The 17,696-nt window shown below is 47.0% G+C and overlaps 1 protein-coding gene across 1 annotated transcript in view; it reads left to right on the top strand.

The window, feature by feature from the left end:
- Positions 1-17,696, top strand: part of LOC126175272 (tRNA dimethylallyltransferase-like) — a 1,221,602-nt gene that overhangs the window by 1,164,242 nt on the left and 39,664 nt on the right. The gene's annotated exons all lie outside the window — the stretch shown is intronic.

Genomic DNA, 17,696 nt, shown 5'->3' on the forward strand with positions numbered 1-17,696 from the left:
AGCCCTTAATCCGGCATAGTAGGCACCAGACACAATCCACTCGGAACGCTTACATTAGAAAGACCGAGACATCATCTGTAGACTATTCAAAACTTGCTCTCTCAGACGCGCTACGATCGCAGGGTCGAATCCTGCCTCGGGCATGGATGTGTGTGATGTCCTTAGGTTGGTTAGGTTTAAGTAGTTCTAAGTTCTAGGGGACTGATGACCTCAGCAGTTAAGTCCCATAGTACTCAGAGCCATTTGAACCATTTTTTTCTGCCAGACGCCGGAAACCGGGTCTGGTGTCCATAGTAGCCAAGATGGCATCCGCAGAAGCCAAGATGACGTGTAAGAACGCATTACCCATCTCGATTACATCACTATGACAGCGTGATCGTAAAGCTGACAGGTCGGAAGTAAAGGCAATGTGTCCTGAAATGGTTCAAATGGCTATGAACATTATGGGACTTAACTGCTGAGGTCATCAGTCGCCTAGAACTTAGAACTACTTAAACCTAACTAACCTAAGGACGTCACACACATCCATGCCCGAGGCAGGATTCGAACCTGCGACCGTAACGGTCGCGCGGTTCCAGACTGTAGAGCCTAGAACCGCTCGGCCACTTCGGCCGGCAATGTGTTCTGAAGCACAACCGAAACGACAGGGGTAAATGTACACTGCTCTGCCAAACTTAAACACGGGCCAAATAAACTAATATAATACATTAACTATTTGGTGGAAATGATTCAAAGTGTGTGAGCATGTTGCCAGAGGTCTCCCAATCGTGCGCAGAAAGCTGGATAACACATGGCGTGAGAACAGTGTGGCTGTAGCACCAAATGGGACTGGCCCTACAATTTGAAGAAATGGGAAAAGACCATGCGTGATCTTCATTACAGTTCGGCCCGGAGACAACATTTGGACGAGTCCACACGGGGTAAACTGGGGAAACTGGAAGAGGGGTAACTGTGGTGAGTGGAGCCCATAACTTACGTATTTTTCACGGCATTGTTTCACGTACGTGGGGAGCGTTCTGAACCACAGGCACTGCTGTCGGAAGAAGAGGAGGCTGTTGGCATGGTCAGCTACAGCAGCAGACGACCGCAACATTCTGAAACAGGCAAGAAAACACCCAAGTTAGACAGTGGGTGCAATTGCAAACAATTTTAACACAGTTGCAAGGCACGCAGCCTCACACTCCACAGTGGCAGGTCGACTGCGACTGCATGGGCGTGGTCTCTCTGCCCGTCGACGAGTACGTTATGTTCCGTTGACAGCGTGCGAGTTAAAGTCGCGTTGCGTTGCGTAATTGTTTGTTCACTGACTCTCGTCGTACTGCGCACCACAAAAGTTCCACCTACTTCAGTACGGCTTCTGATCACCAGCCCGTATCTCTGCATACGTAGATACTGTCCAGACGATGTTAAAAGCAGCGTTGAAGAAAAACACCGTCAATACAAAGTCCGCGTAAACTCTGGTAGCAAGCTAACCTGTAATATCGTATAACAAATTTCGGGTGGAGGACGATTGCTTCATCTCTTTAGAAAAATGGCAAAATTCTGCAACAAGTTCTTTTATTTCTTTAGGTTCAAAAATAAACACTTGCCATCAGCCTGAATTTACGTAACCAACAAGATCACTGTTCTCAGTTCAGTCATGCTGTACATTTCACACGCAAAGCATCCAGAAATGCACTTAAGTCCGACCCGATTGAATACGCGATTTCACAGTCAATACTCTCCTACTATATTATGAGTTTCACATTCGGTCCTTTTCAGAGGATTTCTTTAACAGAAACTGCTCGTCGAATATTTCATAAACGAATATGAAACATGCCAAGCGGAATTTTCACTAAGGCCGGAAGTTCACACGCGGTTCCCCTTCCAACAAAACAATCCAAAGACTTCCAAACTTCACGAAATTGTCCGTAAATGCAACTGCTATTCCGGCCACACAATGTGGACGCGAGAAGCCATTTTACACATAATGAAGATGGAAACGTTCAACATGACCTGCACGGCCGACAGCTGACTAGCGACTGCTCTCACTGCCATTCCTTCCAGAGCCTATAACTACTTGCAGTGCCCAGGAAATGCTTAACTCTGGTTGTTCAGAATGATCAGCCAATCAAAACAGTCCTTCGAGTTCTTTTTCGCTCTAAAACTGTCTTACTCCAGTCAACATTTGCAGATGCATTTACGTCTCTTCATCATGCAAATATTAATAAAATGTGTAACAAAACCAAACGAATAGAAAACTAATCTTGAAATAACTTTAGAAAACTATTATTCTGCAAATGGCTATTCTGGCTGCCTTCTTACAAAAGCAAGTACTCTTGGACATACGTCATCAACACCGTGGGGATATTACATTTTTCATTGCAGCTTGCTTGCTTAACACTTTCCCATGACATAGTTACGTAATGTTTAACAAGAGATAATACTGAATGTTTTCGTATGTCCCACATACCCACTCTCACCCATTCTCATATACTCACACAACAACACATTAAATAAATACTGATCTTTTCTGAATTTTATATAACGAAAATGAAAAATAGTAAACGTTTTTAATTATGAAGATTCAAACAAATTGACCTAATATTTTGTGAAGTGCAGTAATGATTCCAAACGATACTAAAAGACAAACTGTTATGAATCCTAACTGACTTTAATCTTACAAGTGTCGATTTGGGGTGTTTTCTCTAACTCTGAAAATACACTCCTGGAAATGGAAAAAAGAACACATTGACACCGGTGTGTCAGACCCACCATACTTGCTCCGGACACTGCGAGAGGGCTGTACAAGCAATGATCACACGCACGGCACAGCGGACACACCAGGAACCGCGGTGTTGGCCGTCGAATGGCGCTAGCTGCGCAGCATTTGTGCACCGCCGCCGTCAGTGTCAGCCAGTTTGCCGTGGCATACGGAGCTCCATCGCAGTCTTTAACACTGGTAGCATGCCGCGACAGCGTGGACGTGAACCGTATGTGCAGTTGACGGACTTTGAGCGAGGGCGTATAGTGGGCATGCGGGAGGCCGGGTGGACGTACCGCCGAATTGCTCAACACGTGGGGCGTGAGGTCTCCACAGTACATCGATGTTGTCGCCAGTGGTCGGCGGAAGGTGCACGTGCCCGTCGACCTGGGACCGGACCGCAGCGACGCACGGATGCACGCCAAGACCGTAGGATCCTACGCAGTGCCGTAGGGGACCGCACCGCCACTTCCCAGCAAATTAGGGACACTGTTGCTCCTGGGGTATCGGCGAGGACCATTCGCAACCGTCTCCATGAAGCTGGCCTACGGTCCCGCACACCGTTAGGCCGTCTTCCGCTCACGCCCCAACATCGTGCAGCCCGCCTCCAGTGGTGTCGCGACAGGCGTGAATGGAGGGACGAATGGAGACGTGTCGTCTTCAGCGATGAGAGTCGCTTCTGCCTTGGTGCCAATGATGGTCGTATGCGTGTTTGGCGCCGTGCAGGTGAGCGCCACAATCAGGACTGCATACGACCGAGGCACACAGGGCCAACACCCGGCATCATGGTGTGGGGAGCGATCTCCTACACTGGCCGTACACCACTGGTGATCGTCGAGGGGACACTGAATAGTGCACGGTACATCCAAACCGTCATCGAACCCATCGTTCTACCATTCCTAGACCGGCAAGGGAACTTGCTGTTCCAACAGGACAATGCACGTCCGCATGTATCCCGTGCCACCCAACGTGCTCTAGAAGGTGTAAGTCAACTACCCCGGCCAGCAAGATCTCCGGATCTGTCCCCCATTGAGCATGTTTGGGACTGGATGAAGCGTCGTCTCACGCGGTCTGCACGTCCAGCACGAACGCTGGTCCAACTGAGGCGCCAGGTGGAAATGGCATGGCAAGCCGTTCCACAGGACTACATCCAGCATCTCTACGATCGTCTCCATGGGAGAATAGCAGCCTGCATTGCTGCGAAAGGTGGATATACACTGTACTAGTGCCGACATTGTGCATGCTCTGTTGCCTGTGTCTATGTGCCTGTGGTTCTGTCAGTGTGATCATGTGATGTATCTGACCCCAGGAATGTGTCAATAAAGTTTCCCCTTCCTGGGACAATGAATTCACGGTGTTCTTATTTCAATTTCCAGGAGTGTATGCCCACTAGAAAGCTGAGATTTTTACACAATCTTCTTTTTAATAACGAAGGGCTGTGTATTGACTTTTAACTACATTGAATAATACTTATTGCAGTTTATTTAGATTCTTAAGTGCTTGAATATTCAGTCGCACAAGTGACACATATACCGCTTCCCACGACTAGACTAGCTACAAAAAATGGTTCAAATGGCTCTGAGCACTATGGGACTTAACATCTATGGTCATCAGTCCCCTAGAACTTAGAACTACTTAAACCTAACTAACCTAAGGACAGCACACAACACCCAGCCATCACGAGGCAGAGAAAATCCCTGACCCCGCCGGGAATCGAACCCGGGAACCCGGGCGTGGGAAGCGAGAACGCTACCGCACGACCACTAGATGCGGGCGACTAGCTACAGATGCGAATGAGTCACGCTAAGATCCAAGCGGCTGTTTCTGTCACCGCCAACGGCTCCAGAGCTACGAGCCGTACTGCAACGTAGCTTACTGCAATAAAATACTATGGCGTATTGACTCCCGACATTGCACCCGTTTGTGATGTTGCCGAGAGCGTAGGGACTGAACCGCCGAGGTCGTGTGCCCTTCTCGGACGAGAGCGGATTCAGTATGAGTAGTAATTCTGGACGCACTCCCATAACGCGAAGTTTGGAATATGTAATGCACCCAGAAACATTATGGAACATCATCGTTTTGGTGGTCCAGATATTATGGTGTAGGAAGGCATAGGGTTGCATGGGCACACTGACCTCGAAATATTTGAACTCGCTACACTTACGGCTCAACATTATTTTGACACACTGTTGCTTCCCCATGTGCGTCTTTTCAGGAGTGCGTTAGTCCCTTACTCCAATTTTCTGGATGACAGTGCGCGACCGCATCGAACAGTGCGGGTGAGGAGTTCTTGGAACGAGGGGATATTCAGCGGATGGAGTGGTCTTCCCGTTCCCCCAGCTTAAATACCATCGCGCACGTGTGGGATGCGTTGGAGAGACTATTGCAGCACGACCAAGTGCACCAATAATCGTCCAGGAGTTGTCAACTGCGCTAGTGGAGGACTCTAACGCCCAACCACAAGAACTCCTTACCAGCTTTGTAAACAGCAAGGGAGCACTTTGCAGAGCACGCGCTTCCGTCAGTGGTAATCACCTGCCCTATTACGAAACATATCCCGGCTTTGTAATACGCAGGGAATCATCATAAATTGCGGTGACTTCAGTGTAATTATTGTCTTTGAATAAAACTGTCATTTCTGTCCGTCTCATTGTGTATTTCTTTCAGTTACCTTCTGTACTGTATGGTACTGTACTATACTGTTGCAATTCTTTCTATGTATGGTCCAAGTTTCATCGAGCTATATTACTTGGCAGTGACACTTCATGTGAAACTTATTTCGTCCTTATGTCTGCCAGTGCACACCTAAAGCCGCAATTTATCAGGGTCCTCTATTGCTCAGGGCAACGACCTTTCCACAGTGGATACACCGGTTCCCGTCAGATCACCGAATTAAGCGCTGTTGGGCATGCCCGACACTTAAGATGGGTGACCGTCTGGACGGCCATGCGCTGTTGCCATTTTTCGGGGTGCACTCAGCCTCGTGATGCCAATTGAGGAGATACTCAATCGAATAGTAACGGCTCTGGTCACAGAAAACCATCATAACGACGGGGAGAGCGGTGTGCTGACCACACGCCCCTCCTATCCGCATCCTCATCTGAGGATGACACGGCAGTCGGATGGTCCCCATGTGCCACTTGTGGCCTGAAGACGGAGTGCTCTATTGCTCAGCTTGAAGTAATAATACGTGGTAATTTTCATAAATGTAGTTCGTACCACTATGGAGTCATTGAACAGGTGGAAGTGCTCACTAATCGCCAGAATGAAAAGAACTAAATAACTATAGCGAAACTCTACAGTCGCCACTCCACCATGAATAATTGCACTGCGTCGCTTATTAGTTATCGCAGCAGTAACACGAAGCGAAAATCTCCACATTCGATTCACAATTAAATTACTGCAGGTTAAAGAGACACTACCCCTACCAAACTTTGACGATAGTATTAAACTTTTGCTATAATTACTGCTACTCAAATAACACGTATGTGACATTCCGTATTGCGTAGCGACCCATTAACGGTTACTACAGAGGTTTCCACTGTTTGATAAGATCTTAAATATTAAAATAGCTGCACTGTATAGCGCATCAAACAATACTGCAATCACAATGGTAAATAAACTCTCAAATTCTTCAGGCAAAGCCACAACAAAGTCAATTCAGTAAAAACACGCATTCAATAAATAAGTTAAAAATATAAAAAATTGTTAGAATAATTGCTAGAAAACTAATTAATGATAGTTTTTTTAATGCCAGCAATTCCCCGAATTTCAGACTGATGGTATTTACCAAAATAATTCTTAGTCTGTTCAATCAGCAAGGTAGTTACTTTTTTAATTACAGCTGCAAACAAATTTAGTGGCTTGTGTATATTGCCTGACAAAAGCAGGGAAGCACTCAGAAATAGAACAGGAAACGAAACTCACAGTTTGAGAGGGTACGTGACGTTATTCCAGTGATGACAAAATGGAGTGAAGCTTGTAGAGAACTCGACCCACTTATCATTATGACATTGCATCACGTCTGGCCCCTGGATGCATGCACTGGTTCGGTTGTGAAGGGTGGCGTAGAGCCGTTGTACCCTCGCCTGCCCAAAAACTGTTTGTTGTAACTGAATATCCTGGTTACTGGCACTGCGACGGAGTTGATATGCGAGCTGGTCCCCCATAAGTTGTATCAGGATCAGACTTGTTTCTTATGAATGACATAATTTTGGGTTTTAGGCCACGTCTTTAAAATACACTAAAGCAACTAAACAGCCGACGTTTCGACCGACTTGCTGAGGTCCTCTTCAGGACGGCTAACTGCTGGGTACTGTTGAATGCGTTCCCTTGTATATTGTCTGTTTCGGTTATCCGGTGGCTACCGATGTCACGTACGTAAGATGTCATTGGACAGCTTGAAGCGAGGTTGTTATGGAGGGCGAATGGCTATACGGTAGGCTATTGCCTGTGCTGCGCTAGTGGTTGATTGGAAAGCCACTTTAGTAGGTAATTGGTAAGAAGTAACATGTCGGCTGGCTGTTGCCTGCGCCACTCGGTTAAATGACTGATTGGTAGGCAATATCTAGTTGGTGACTGGAAGGCAATAGCAGACCGGCAGATGGTATTCATAGGGTAGTGTTTCCCCGCAGCGCAGCCTGGCAGTTCTCTCGCGACCGCTGTTTCTACAGTTAAACCCGGTCCGAGGAGTGCCGCTGGCTGGCGAACACACGCGGTCCGCCGGGTTGGAATCGCTGGCAGCAAGGCCGTAGGTAACTTGTAGCCATCCTCCCTGTTCATGTTGTTAGGGCGTTTGATTATTTCAGTAGCCTCTCTTATTTTCCGCTGCTGCATCCACGCCCGACGAGCAAGCGCGCGAAGTTCTTGAAAGTAGATTGCCAGGCCACATTCCTACCAACTACAGCTGAGTTGTTGCTCTGTCCCAGTCGTATGTAACGTTCGTGCTCCTACACGCGAGTGCTAATGGGCCTCCCGGTTACACCATCATAGACTCCGACGCATTCAGGTCGAAGTTCGTAGAAGCCTGTAGTGTGGAGAGCATTCACGGGACCCTTAGACGGCCTCAACAGGTCTCCGATCTTGCGGCCACCCTGGATTTCTCCGCGACGCAGAACCTTCCCTGCACGGTCGCAGACGCCTCTTACGTGCGGTATGCTAGTAACAGGAACAGTTTATTCTCTGCATTTGTCTGTTTTGTCTTTGCTGTACCTACATGTCTCTGTTGTTATATTTGTTTGAACAGAATGTCGTCTTGGGCTTCATACTGTATGTGGTTAGCGCCACTAATCGGGCGAGCTTGGACTGTCAGCGTTCTTTTGTGCTGTATGCTGGTGCGAGTTTACGTATAGGTACCGGCGGACCCAGTGTGTTCGCCAGCCAGCAGCAACACTTGACCCAGGTTTAATGGCATAAACAGGGGCCGCGAGAGAACTAACGTACGGTCTTAACTCTTCGCTGTACGAAAACACTAACACAGGGGAACAACCACCCCATTTCCTGTTGCCTTCCAGTACCCAACGAGAGATTGCCTACCAATCACTTCCAGAGTAGGAGAGGCAACAGCCAGTCGATACGCTACTTCCTATCAACCACCTACTAGAGTTGCCTGCAAATCAGCCACGATGGAAGCGCACTCAGTAGCCTACCGTATAGCCATCCTCCGTCCATAATACCTCTCTTGAAATTGTCCAGTAATATCCCAGATATGTGACATTCGCCAGTATCCAGCAGTTAACCGCCTGAAGAGGACCGTAGCAAGTCGGTCGAAAGGCCGGCAATTTAGTTGCCTTATTATTTTATGATGACGCGACCTAATTCTCAAAATTATTTTATTCAAAAGAAGCCCGGCCGTGGAAGCTTGCGAACATAGATCTGTGATTTCCAGAATGAAATTTTCACTCTGCACCGGAGTGTGCGCTGAAATGAAACTTCCTGACAGATTAAAACTGTGTGCCGGAGTGAGACTCGAGCTCGGGACCTTTGCTCTACCAAATTTTTTTTTAACATACAGTAAATAAAGGTGCCAATCAACACATCCAAACGTAAAAACTGCTCCTAACGCCGTCTAGATTTAAAGAGTTCACTAGAAAAAGAGCCAAAAGAGAACGGGAGCCTGCAACTGCCCTGTCGGCGTGTATCCAGGTCGGCTTCTCGCTAACTTAAAAACTATATACAGTCCTCTGAATACATCAGGCTTGAACGTTAGTTCCTGAACGTTGAGCTATCTCCTCATTTCACTTCTCATATCCGGAACGCCCCAACTAGCCGGAGGGTCCGTGAACAACCTAAGTAATCGGAAAAACGTGTTCTATATTCCGCGTGTCGCCGCAAGATATCATGTTGCTCTGGCAGTATGTACCAGAAGTCTATGACGTTCTTGTCATCGGTGCGATACAAATAAGACGTCGCCATCCCTTTATCCAGTTTACGGCGTTTTTCCTGGAGGTAGAAAAGTATACTTCGTCCGGGAACAGTAAGTCGTCAGCTTTGATCGCCGTGTGCGCCGTATGCAGTAAAAGGGCAAGCGTTTTCCTCGTTAGAAGCCAACAGTCGATTGCCGTGCAACAAACGGTGCTCGTCGGAGTCGACGACCGCGCAGTGGGGGGCATATCGGCGTGTCGATCAGGTGAATAGTCGTTGATGGTTCGGCAATTTGTCGTTCACCACTACATACCACAATGCATGTACCTCTGTAGGGAGAGAGTGAAGATGGGCCGCTCTCCATATTATCTGCCACTGTATTGCTGGATACTTCTGTTGGCCACATTGCGAGATTCTTGCCGTCTTCCGTTGTGGGCAGCCTGGTCTTCGGAAAACTGTCGTGAACGTAACGGCAATCGACGAAGAAGTCCTGATGGTGTGCGAGCGCTGCCGTGATTGGCTGCTGGGCAGAGTGAATGGCGGGCCACTTCGTTGATCAGAGCGCCCATTAAGATGTCGTGCTCGGTTCTCGAATAGCGTTGCATCTTACTAAGAAATAGCGCACGCGCCCTGTTCTTCACGTTTACGAGTCCCGTGCATCCTCCTCTCGGTGGCAGCGTCAAGGTATCGCAGCGGATTTTGAAGAGGAGGTCAACACTTACGAAATGTCCGAAGGCCGACTGTAGTCTTGACGCGATCGTGGTGGACAACGACAGTATGTGTGGCAAGTGACTTATTTTCGGTGCCAAATAGACGCTGAGATACTGTGCGCGCTGGAACATATCTAGGGCGCGCAGTGCATGTTGTCGTACTAATGCGCGAATCTGTCGCAGTAGCCGTCTATAATTATCCACCGCTGTATGTCGTATGTTTCCATGGAATACCACTACCAGACACTCCCACTCCCACTTCCACACATCGGGTCTTCCGTAAGTTGATGACACTACCCGCCACCGCTCCATAGTGCTGAAGCCATCTCCATTGGTATGTTACTTGCCAAATTAAGTACAGAATGTACTGTTTTACACCCTCCGGCATTTGTAAATTTTACAAGGGTTTAGATATCTATGGTTAAATCTACTGTGGTGAAAATAGTAGGATGATGCTATACGTCTGCGGTTAAGTTCGTTTGGTGAAATGGTAAAGTTCATAGTTATTCTTCTGATTCTGTTTTTAGTATGTGGAGAGAATTGTTTCAAATTTATTAAGTGATTTTTATAGTGTTTTAAACGCTGATTTCGGGGAAAATAGTCAAAAAATTCCATCGCGTATAGTTATTTCACAAACTGCTTGTCTAGTTTTAACTTTTTTCGATATTTCAGCGCTCTAGTGAATTTGATTTTGGTTTTTAGGATCTCCATAAACTGTTATTTAGCCGTTTTTGTTATAGATATACGGAAAATAAAGAGTAATTAGTAGAAACCAGCATGTCAGTGCCTGTCTGTCGCGCTGCGCCTTCCCTCGCCATTCTGCTATTGTCCTTCAATTCACAGTACCTCTTCACTCTGTGCTGTTCACGTGTTGCTGTTGCTACTGCTTTAAAGTAGTGACTGTTTTCTTGTGTTGTGAAGTTGTTTTACGGACAATGGACAATGGCTACCAGAAGATGTATAAACGCGCCAGATCGTTTCTGCTACATTTGTGGTAACTATATCATTAAAAAACAACAAAGAAACACTTCCGAATTTGTTGAAAAAGTATATTTCGCCTATTTTTGGTATAAAGTTAGGCGATCAAGATAAGCTTTGGTCCCCACACAAAGTTTGTTCAGTGTGTGTTGAAGAACTGAGGCAATGGTTTCAACGTAAAAAGCAGTCCTTACATTTTGGAATACCAATTGTTTGGAGGGAGCCCAAAAATCATAGTGATGACTACTATTTTTGTTCTTGCAACGTACGAGGGTTCAGTTTGAAAAACAAAAAGGAGATTTCTTACTGGTGTTTTGCAGTGTTGTTCCTGGACTTATGGCACGTTTCAAAATAGAATATGCTCCTCATATCTTGACTACTTCCTTGCAAACCCTGGTGATGTAAGTAAAGAGTAGGACGAAAGATTCCACCAAGACATCAAAGAAATGGAAAGAAGATATCAAGGAAGATGGAACGTCAACATGATAGCGGAATACTGCTGGATGATAAAAAGAATGATCCTCAACGATTCCACAGCCGGAAAAGCAATAAAAGAAGCTTCGACAGAAACCGAAAGCGTTTTTATAATGACTTATGAGCTTAAAGGAAATTAAAGTGTACTGGAAATGTAGTTTAGAACATGATTTAGAAATAAAATAAAATTTTATAACGTTGGAAAAATGTGATAAATTGCTTAAATTTTGTTATTATATCCAAAAATACTCCCGTTTTTTGAGAAAACCTAACGCGATAGAAAAAAAAGGATTGCATTTTTGAAATCAGCGCTGAACAGTACATAAAAGTCAGTTATCAAATTACAAACAACTTTCAAAAAATATTTTTTTGCAGACCTGTGTAATAGTAATTAACTAAAGCATAACTTATTATTTATGACTTTTTTGAATAGATTTGGAATAGTACAATTTATAATGGTTTAGTAGCAACGTAACATTTTCCTCCCTTTAGTGTTCTAGGTTAGCGTAATCCCACACCGTCACTTTGCCAGCAGCACGTAGCGTCCTTAACAGCGTATGTACATGAGGAGTGTTCAAATGAAAGGGCACGAAACGTCGTCAAGAACCACATCTGTTGAAATTTGCATATGCTGCGGTGGGATAACGTAGTGAGACATCTAGGGATGCGAATCTAGTGCTGTCACCTCCCTCTACAAAATTCGAAGCTGCGCCTTCAACAAGCAAGGTGATACTCAACGTCTTTTCCGACGTCCGAGATCCGATGCTCATTGAATTCCCCGAGAAAGGAAACACCAGTTACAGTGAGGTGTACTTTGAGAAAAGGCTACGCAAGCCCATCTAAACGATCTGAGCTGCTCATGGAGGGGATGGTTTCAGACCGGCGCGACATTTTACATAATTATTACAATGAATGTACTCTGCAGGTTCCCAGCGTAAGCATATTCAAAGAATACGGAACTAAGATATTTACTATTCGTTTTAAAATTAGGACGATATGCCCATAGTTATTGCATTGAACTGTAATGAGATGAGATGTTAAGTCACTCACTGAACTATTTGAAAAGCAACGTGGCACCGTCTCAAACAACATCTTAATCTGTTGATAAAAGATAGGGATGACTAACTGTAAGCCTCAGCTGCCGACAGGTGTTGTTGATACACCTCGATGCGGACAGCTGAAAATGTGTGCCCCGACCGGGATTCGAATCCGGGATCTCCTGCTTACATCGCAGACGCTCTATCCACATTTTCAGCTGTCCACATCGAGGTATATCAACAACACCTGTCGACAGCTGAGGTTTACAGTTAGTCAACATTTATTCCAGGGAAAAGCTGCGCGGTCATCAACAGTAACTGTTCTTTCGAGAACAAGTTACTGTCTTCGTATCTATAGTTAAAGGTTACCCAGCCATTGACCTTCGTCTGTGCGAATGTGCACAGGTTGCCCAAACTCTTACGGGAATCGCCAAAGCGTGCGCGAGTAATGAGTGGTTGGGCAAATGTCTATAAGGTGCAATCCATATGTAGAATTGTGGACAGTTGGGAGTGTGAGTCTCACGGGAGGCGTGCAAGGGATAAGTCCCTGCAGTCGCGCTACTCATCTGTGTCCTCGGTGGCTCAGATGGATAGAGCGTCTGCCATGTAAGCAGGAGATCCCGGATTCGAGTCTCGGTCGGGGCACACATTTTCAGCTGTCCACATCGAGGTATATCAACAACACCTATCGGCAGCTGAGGTTTACAGTTAGTCATCATTTATTCCAGGGAAAATCTGTACGGTCATCAATAGTAACTGTTCTTTCGAGAACAAGTTACTGTCTTCGTATATATAAAAGATAGTGACTGTACTTCCACAACATTGGAATTATTTTGAAATTCTTATACAAGTTTCATATGTCTTGATGATGATTTCCTTTATCAGTCGTAGAAGAACTTCCCCCAGTGCACTTACTGTAAAGGTATTTTATGCACTCCTGTGGGGTATTGGGAACTGTCTTTACACAGTTGTAACTCAGCTTCAGCATTTGGAAAGTTTACCTGTTTTCCAAAAAGAAGTCACAAAATTACTGCCCAGATTAATTAAAGGATTTAGGCCTGTTGCAAGGAAGAAAAAAAAATGAATTGTTCACCCAGTTAGTATGCTGCCAGCTGATTCTGAGAAATTGGTTCTTTAAGTAGTACTGTGCCGTTATCACTAACCTCTGTACCATCGTTATGGACATCCAGTAACTCACTTGCTGCCGTGTAACGATTCTCAGCAGGAGCTCCAGTTTGTCAGTCCCCGCTCATTCAGAGGCCGCTTAATTGAAAAGGATTCCCTTAACCATCGCGCACAACGGCAGCATTCCTTCGCGAAGTATGACAGTTGTCTGTTTCATTGTGTCTGATAAATGTAGGCGACTGTAATAATTGTGTGTGTGTGAGGTGCAGTGTCATGTTTGTAATGGATGATGATGAGAGAAGGGAGAGGGTGAAACCCGGCGCCCACACATACCCTACTCATTTCGAATAGCACCAAAAGGGCTGCCGAACTTAACATCCCCATCCGATGGACGGATCACCACTAACAGAGTCCTTTCCTTCACTACATGAGACGCTGCGGAGAGGTTTGGAATTTAATCCAGGAAACTGACAAGAAAGTCAGGTGATCAGGAATTTCACGCCACTTACCTTTCTCCCCTTTGCCGGAAAGGCAAAGGGAAAGCTGCCGTCACCGCAGGGCTTTCTCACTTGGTCATCCACCCTAGTGCCGACCACGCCTATCATTGCTTAACTTCAGTGATCTGACGGGAACTGGTGTACTCAACGAGGAAAGACCAACGATAGATGTTCGGGATCTACCTGACGATGAGGGGCTCCAGCTGGATATGACAAGCCTGAAAAAACTTGCGGACGCTCTTCATCGAATGCAGGCCGCTTTCAAGGCCAGTCCCAGTGTATTAGCATGATGTCGTCTGTGTGTTACTAATCTATTGTCCCGTGTTGACTATCAGCTGTGAGCCGCGCGGGATTAGCCCAGCGGTCTGATGGCGCTGCAGTCATGGACTGTGCGGCTGGTCCCGGCGGAGGTTCGAGTCCTCCCTCGGGCATGGGTGTGTGTGTTTGTCCTTAGGATAATTTAGGATAAGTGGTGTGTAAGCTTAGGGACTGATGACCTTAGCAGTTAAGTCCCATAAGATTTCACACACATTTGAACATTTTTGGTCAGCTGTGAGTGCTTTTGTCAGATGCCGGTATTTTGAAATTATCATTACATTTCTCAACAGTTTTCTAATGGTGCCGCTTCCTAGAACACACCTGTGTGAATTGCGGTCGAATTCAAGGGCTGCTTTCACTATACTGGGCGTCCCTCCTAAGAATCGTCAGACGCATTCTCTCGGATGTGTCGGCAGAGATAAGCATTTTCATTTTTGCAAAGTGTATATGGAATTAGCCGAAACAGTTACTGCTCATCACGTCTTTCATGCGACGACCGGCGTCGTAGGAAAGCTCCAGATTCTTCCCCATTATAGACATCTTGATTTTTAAAGCGGAATTTTGAGTTCCTATTCGATATCTCCGTCCGAACAGTCCTCATAAGGCCCAACAGTACGGATCGCCCGCCGTGTCCTCCTGTGCCGTTAAGCGTCATTGGATGCGGATATGGAGGGGCACGCGATCAGCACGTCGCTCTCTCCGAACTTGTTCGTTTCTGTGACCAGAGCCGCTACTTCTTCGTCAAGTAGTTCCTCAATTGGCATCCCACTTGCCAACAGTGCTCGGCAGACCCGGATGGTGACCCATCCAAGCCCGACAGCGCTTAACTTCGATGATCTGACGGGAAGCGGTGTGACCACTTCGGCAAGGCTGTTGGCACCCATTCGATAGAGTGGTTATAAATGAGTCTAGCGTGATATTATTTTTACCGATATATATATATATATATATATATATATATATATATATATATATATATATTAGCAGGAACCGAAAAACACGAATAATAACCAGTAATTCAGCAGCGTCAGCACCACACTGGCTTCCGCTGACTGCTACCCCCATGCAGCAGCCCTGCAGAATAACCAGTACTGCTGCAGCGATTGAGTAGCGCTGCTGCCCAGTGACAGTAGTCAGCGCCGGCCAGTGTGGTGCTGTCGGTTCCGGAGTATTGGTTATTCTTCATGTTTCACTATTCCTGTTAATACTTATCGGTAAAACGAATATCGCACTAGACTAATGTGGGACCGCTCTATCGTACGGGCAAGTAAAATTCCGCTTTAAAAATTGTTTTGTTTGTAGCGGGAAACAAGCCGATGCGTTCCATCGACGCTGGGCGTTACATGAAAGACGTAATAAACAGTATTTGTCTGGACTGTTTACAGGTACACATTGCAAAAGCTAAATTGCAAAAATCTGCCCAAAGTCCAGAATAAATGCGCATGACGTCTCTTAGGAGGGACACCCCATGTATCCCAAACGACAATGATACTGTCACTCTTCCTTCAAGTACGGCGGTCGCTACATTTGCTTCCGACGATCTGTCCACATTAACATCAACATGCAGAGCTATTTTTGCTAGCTAACCACGAATCCAACCGAATACCTGTTCCGCAATTTTTTTAACCTTGTGTATTGTTCACTAGGCGAGAACACGTACCTGTACCGGAGGCTTTCCGCAGACCAGGGAACCCTGTGTCATCTCGGGCTTTGTTGTACATACACTTCTGGAAATTAAAATAAGAACACCGTGAATTCATTGGCCCAGGAAGGGGAAACTTTATTGACACATTCCTGGGGTCAGATACATCACATGATCACACTGACAGAACCACAGGCACATAGACACAGGCAACAGAGCATGCACAATGTCGGCACTAGTACAGTGTATATCCACCTTTCGCAGCAATGCAGGCTGCTATTCTCCCATGGAGACGATCGTAGAGATGCTAGATGTAGTCCTGTGGAACGGCTTGCCATGCTATTTCCACCTGGCGCCTCAGTTGGACCAGCGTTCGTGCTGGTCGTGCAGACCGCGTGAGACGACGCTTCATCCAGTCCCAAACATGCTCAATGGGGGACAGATCCGGAGATCTTGCTGGCCAGGGTAGTTGACTTACACCTTCTAGAGCACGTTGGGTGGCACGGGATACATGCGGACGTGCATTGTCCTGTTGGAACAGCAAGTTCCCTTGCCGGTCTAGGAATGGTAGAACGATGGGTTCGATGACGGTTTGGATGTACCGTGCACTATTCAGTGTCCCCTCGACGATCACCAGTGGTGTACGACCAGTGTAGGAGATCGCTCCCCACACCATGATGCCGGGTGTTGGCCCTGTGTGCCTCGGTCGTATGCAGTCCTGATTGTGGCGCTCACCTGCACGGCGCCAAACACGCATACGACCATCATTGGCACCAAGGCAGAAGCGACTCTCATCGCTGAAGACGACACGTCTCCATTCGTCCCTCCATTCACGCTTGTCGCGACACCACTGGAGGCGGGCTGCACGATGTTGGGGCGTGAGCGGAAGACGGCCTAACGGTGTGCGGGACCGTAGCCCAGCTTCATGGAGACGGTTGCGAATGGTCCTCGCCGATACCCCAGGAGCAACAGTGTCCCTAATTTGCTGGGAAGTGGTGGTGCGGTCCCCTACGGCACTGCGTAGGATCCTACGGTCTTGGCGTGCATCCGTGCGTCGCTGCGGTCCGGTCCCAGGTCGACGGGCACGTGCACCTTCCGCCGACCACTGGCGACAACATCGATGTACTGTGGAGACCTCACGCCCCACGTGTTGAGCAATTCGGCGGTACGTCCACCCGGCCTCCCGCATGCCCACTATACGCCCTCGCTCAAAGTCCGTCAACTGCACATACGGTTCACGTCCACGCTGTCGCGGCATGCTACCAGTGTTAAAGACTGCGATGGAGCTCCGTATGCCACGGCAAACTGGCTGACACTGACGGCGGCGGTGCACAAATGCTGCGCAGCTAGCGCCATTCGACGGCCAACACCGCGGTTCCTGGTGTGTCCGCTGTGCCGTGCGTGTGATCATTGCTTGTACAGCCCTCTCGCAGTGTCCGGAGCAAGTATGGTGGGTCTGACACACCGGTGTCAATGTGTTCTTTTTTCCATTTCCAGGAGTGTAGTTTTGTGAGTCTCATGAACTCTCTTCCTCGCCGAACTGGGGCCGTTATCAGTGATAGCTGTTATCGTCATGTCTCTTGGATGAGGCCTTTTTTTATGATGTGCTTATTATTATTTGTACTACCTGCGAACATGCCTGTTCAATATCTGCGCTCGCATTTCCAGTCTCTGGGGGCACGTAAGTATTCTTTCGTCATTCAAGATGATAATTTACTAAGCTCGTAGTGAATCATACGACATAGGATCCGCGTGACGTTCCGCATGTGGCGCCACGGAGGAAATGCTGCAGGTATGCGTATCGCGCAC

This window comes from Schistocerca cancellata, chromosome 3 (assembly GCF_023864275.1).
Source record: "Schistocerca cancellata isolate TAMUIC-IGC-003103 chromosome 3, iqSchCanc2.1, whole genome shotgun sequence".
NCBI lineage: Eukaryota > Metazoa > Arthropoda > Insecta > Orthoptera > Acrididae > Schistocerca > Schistocerca cancellata.